We start from the raw sequence: 5,377 nt of genomic DNA, 5'->3' as shown, positions 1-5,377 counted from the left end.
AATTTCAATAATTTTCTAAACTAAGTTTTACCCATGAGGCTAGAGTTGCATATATGTTAATAATCTAATCAGTGCAATTAAAGAATAAGCTTTTGCCTCTTGGGTAAAAGTTTTCAATTTCAACAATTTTCTAAACTAACTCTTGCCTATGAGGCAAGAGTTGCATATATGTTAATAATTTGAGCAGTGCCATTAATGAATAAATTGTTGCCTCTTCGGCAAAAGTTTTTAATTTCAAAATTTTTCTAAATTAAGTCTTTCCCATGAGGCAAGAGTTGCATATATGTTAATAATCTAATCAGTGCAATTAAAGAATAAAATTTTGCCGCTTGGGCAAAAATTTTCAATTTTAATAATTTTTTTAACTACGTCTTGCCCATGAGGCAAGAGTTGCATATATGTTAATAATCTAATAAGTTCAATTAAAGAATAAACTGTTGCCTCTTAGGCAAAAGTTTTCAATTTCAACAATTTTCTTAAGTCTTGCCCATGAGGCAAGAGTTGCGTATATGTTAATAATATAATCAGTGCAATTAAAGAATAAACTATTGCCTCTTGGGCAAAAGTTTTCAATTTTAACAATTTTCTAAAGTCTTGCTCATGAGGCAAGAGTTGTATATATGTTAATAATCTAATCAGTGCAATTAAAAAATAAACTTTTGCCTCTTGGGCAAAAGTTTTTAATTTCAAGAAAAAGGAAAAGATCCTTAAGATAGAATCTATGTCATAGAGAGGGCTATGATTGCTTCCATGTGGATTTGCAGATATGACAATATCTTCAAGAATTGCTTGATCTAGTTACAGATCAATGCGCCTCTCTAGATCAGACCTGTAGGAAGTCGATGCTGATGCTGTTATTGCAGATTTTAACAAACTTGAAAGAAAAGCCATTGGCACTGCGCTTTTCTTGGATTGTGTTGGTAGTAAGCCAACTATTGTTTCGACTATGATCCTTTTTCTTTTCTGCAAATCCAAATTCAAGAAAATTCCTTTAACCAACTGATGGTCCTTGATGAACAAGCCCTGAAGAGAATTTTGGGCATAATTTATCAAAATTCTGCTGATAATGTCTTGTTTAAGACCTTTTGTTTTTACTGCTGACAGAACTCTCTGAAAGAAATCTAGATTTAGCACTGTGAGTGATTTTCCCTACCAGTCTGATGGTGTCTCAGAATCAACGCACTGAATAGGTTTGGGTGGAAAATTATACTCTAGCTTTGACAAACCAGATGTTAGCCGCTCTTTACAGGCATTATTTGAAATTACGTTTATTAACTGGCTAACAAGATTGACTTCTTCAGATACCGGTAGTAATGTAGCGATAAAGAACAGATATTGAGTTGGATATGTTTGGAAATACCGTATCTTTAAGGAATACCTTAGTACGAATTTCCAAGTTTTTCTCGAAGATATCTTCTGTCATTTCCATAAACCTGGCTGCACATCTGAGCAACGCCATATTTGATATGGTAATCTCAACTTTCACTCCATAGCAGAACTGTGCAGCAAGTTCAAATGCATTAGATCTGCCAAGAAGACCAGTAAGATTGATTCTTGAAACCTTTGTATCCTTTGCCTCTAGCAGCATCTTTCTAATTCTTCCACTTCGTGAAGTCAGAGGGAATTGCAAATAATGACAAATTAGCAATCACATTAGAAATGTATCCAAGATATTCTTCTTTTATTTTTCTTAATTTTAACACAAAGCGCATAACTTAAGTTCTATAGTTATGTTTTTGTATCTGGCTATTGTCTTTTCTTTTCTCCTCAATACAGCTGTATTGATATCGGTAGCCTACTTATAACGGCTAAACTATCAATCTTTTTCAAGGTACTTTAGACTAGCCATTTCTTTGCACAACTTCTGTTTTTCCGTAGACTTGAGCATTGCAACAATGATGAAAAATGGTAGATTAAATTACACGAGAGGAAGAAAGATTGCATATTTCATTTTTGAACCTTGTGAAGAACAAAACTGGCTGATCCGACTTTTATAGTAAGATCACTCGAAACATCAGATATTGGCCTGCAATAGAAGATATAGTCAATGATCAAAAGTTGGAAACTTACATTTTTTTAAATTTTTTTTAGCATAAGGTTTCATGCACGCGCAACTTACATCTCAAGAATACAATGCTGGATGTATGGAGCCTTAAAGTTATCTAAAGTCAAATGATGAAACCTTAACTCTTCGGTGAGCATAAGTTAGCCTGATTTTTCGCTTGTACATATGACCGTAATTTAGGACCAAAAATAGCACAAAAACACAATCTTGAATGGATAAAAATGTTGAAACAAAGTTAACAATACTCTATGTGTGTGCTATTTTTGGATTCAATCTAGAAAAGTACCTAACATTTTTTGGTGTCTTTAAAATATGGTGTGGAGTAATCTAACAGCTAATTGAAAAACTCATCTGTACTAACTAGAGGAACCTCACAAGATACACATGTTGGAAACTAGGAAAATAATTATTGATGTCTACACCATTCACACCATATCTTGAACAAGAAAATTGAACACATTGGACTTTAGAGGTTTAAAAGGTCATCTATTTGATTTGTCATATTCAATGATTGCAGCCTTAGAAATGGCTCATCTATAGTCATTATCTAGAGTATATGATATTAACTTTATGAACTGATAGAAACTCTACAATCTTAGGTTTTAAGGTAAGTTCCATCACAATCAGTTTCCAAAGATAAAAGTATTGCCATTTTCACTTACCGTCTGTCATCAGTGGAGAAGTTGGTGTTGTATTCACAGTATATGAAAGAAGTGTGAATGGAAAAATAGAGAATAAATGATGGAGGGGAAGGAGACACTAAAATGAAAAGTGTACTCCCAAATTAGAAAGTTTACTCTTTATCCCACATTGGTGGAAGAAGAGAACTTGAAAGTGTTTATAATCAAGACCACATACTCCACATGGTAAGTGAGGCAAGAAATAATAGATAGCTCACACCGTCGTCGTCGTCGCTCTTGGCTTCGGCTTCAGATTTGGATTTGGATTTGGCAAATGATCGATCGATGAGATCTATATTTTTGGACAAACTTTATTTAAATTTCGAAGAATGCCAAGAAAAAATGCAGTAAAATTTTTTCTGAAGTTTTCGACCTTCATTTATATATACATGCAGTAACAGTTTCACTGTTTCAAGTGAACTGATGCAGTGTTTTCGAACTAGTGCTTCAGAAATGATACATTGTTCTGAACTGAGGCTATAGAAGGTTGCAATGGTTCGAAATAATGCTTATAAGGATGTAATCCTTCAATGAAGTGACACACTGATTCATGAAATGAGATGACTATTTAGGAAAAGATGCAATCTTTGATGAATAGACATGAACTTACAGCAAAGGTGTAACCTTTGGAGTGAACCATTGCCTGTTTTCAAAAGAGGCATGTTGTGGCTATATAAACCTGGTTTCTTCCACAGGTTTAGTACAAAATTATCAGATTAAAAACTCTCTTCTTCTCTCAAAAATATTCTGTGTGATCACTCAAAATGTTCTGTGAGTTTGAAGATAGTCCAACCGTTTAAGGTACTGCTACTGTTGGTCTGTTATCCATTTTATCTTGTGAGGAAAAATTCCACAACCTCGGGTACAGTGAGGGGGATTATTTCCTTAAGAAAAATTCGTTAATTCGGACGACTTGGCTATTTTCTGGTTCATCTTAATTTCTGCAAAATAAAATATACCTCTTGGAAAGGTCATTTTGATCTTGTGTTGAGGGTATTTGATATACTTCATTGTGTTCTTGTTTATACTTGAACTCAAGTTGAAGTTGGTGTTGTAATATAAAGATTCTGTGTACCCGAAGTACTAACGAAATAACAATCTTAAGGAAATAACGTAATTTTACAGAATCTGTATAACTTATTTTTGGAGATTAAAGCTTTAAGCTTTCTACTCCGCTTGAATTTAACTAGTGATAGAGGACATAAAATCTTCATCACAAGTTAAAGTTCACTCGGTTGATGATTTGAAGTTAGAAAAACTTCATCGTTAATTAGAAACAAGAAGAAAAGTTGAAAAGTTATTTAACTTTATAAGTAGTATTCTGAAAATACTAAATTTTTCTGTCTTGTGTTGACAGGAAAGATGACTAACGAAAGTCAAATGATGGATTCAACAACGTCTGTGGGGGTAACTAATATTGCCACATCAAGTCGCACAAATGCTCCACCAACAATGGCACCGGCGGAGAAGCCCGAAAAATTTTCAGGCATTGACTTCAAGCGATGGCAGCAAAAGATGTTCTTTTACCTCACCACTTTATGTCTGCAACAGTTCACTAGAGAAGATATTCCTGAGGTGCCCGAGGGAACCTGGGACAAAGACCGCTTCGTTACTGTAGAGCTTGAAAATATTCAGACTTTCTTTGTAGGAATTATATTTTGAGTGGTCTCCAAGACAACCTCTACAATATTTATAGTGGAACCAAGACATCAAAGGAAATTTAGGGCACTTGAATGAAAATATAAGATGGAGGATGCGGGAATTAAGAAATTCCTTGTTGCACGGTTCCTGGACTTCAAAATGATAGATAGAAAATCTGTTGTCTCTCAAGTACAGGAGTTGCAAGTCATCATACATGATCTCCTAGTAGAAGGTATATCTTTGAAAAATACCTTAGTTGAACAAATTAAAAATGTTCTTAATACTCACATAAACTATTTTATAGGTTTAATTGTGAATGATGCTTTCCAAGTAGCAGCGATAGTTGAGAACCTACCACCTTTGTGGAAAGATTTCAAAAACTACTTAAAGCATAAATGCAAGGAGATGACTGTTCAAGATCTTATTGTCCGACTTCGTATTGAAGAGGATAATAAAGATTCCGAAAGAAGGTCAAAGGGGAATTCTACAATTAATGGATCACATATTGTAGAAGATGACCAAAACAATTCCAAGAAAAGGAAGAAAGCTGAATAAGGAAGCAATCAACCCCAGAAAAAATTCAAGGGAAAATGCTTCAACTGTGGTAAGATTGACCATAAGTCCACAGATTGTCGTGCCCCAAAGAAAGGCAAGAAGAAGGATCAAGAATATATGATTGAATCCAACAAAGAATGTGATGATCTGTGTGCTATGTTCTCAGAATGCAACTTGATGGGGAATCCTCGCGAATAGTGGATGGATTCTGGTGCCACCCGCCATGTATGTGCCAACAAGGAGTTGTTTTCGTCATTTGCTCTGGCTCAAGTAGACGAAATGATCTACATGGCTAACTCCGCTACGGCTAAGGTAGAAGGAACAGGAAAAATTTGCTTAAAGATGACTTCCGAAAAGGTCTTGACACTTTACAATATCTTGTATGTTCTGGAGTTACATAGAAATTTAATTTCTGTTTCACTTCTAGACAAGAACG

The 5,377-nt window shown here is 34.6% G+C and overlaps 1 pseudogene; it reads right to left on the bottom strand.

Annotated features, from left to right (window-relative positions):
• Positions 1-693: 693 nt before the first annotated feature.
• LOC107856254 lies at positions 694-2,026 on the bottom strand (annotated as a pseudogene).
• Between the last annotated feature and the right edge of the window lie 3,351 nt (positions 2,027-5,377).

This window comes from Capsicum annuum, unplaced genomic scaffold, assembly GCF_002878395.1.
Source record: "Capsicum annuum cultivar UCD-10X-F1 unplaced genomic scaffold, UCD10Xv1.1 ctg70623, whole genome shotgun sequence".
Classification (NCBI taxonomy): Eukaryota; Viridiplantae; Streptophyta; class Magnoliopsida; order Solanales; family Solanaceae; genus Capsicum; species Capsicum annuum.
Note: the sequence above shows the minus strand (reverse complement) of the source record. Positions and strands in the feature narration are given on the sequence as shown.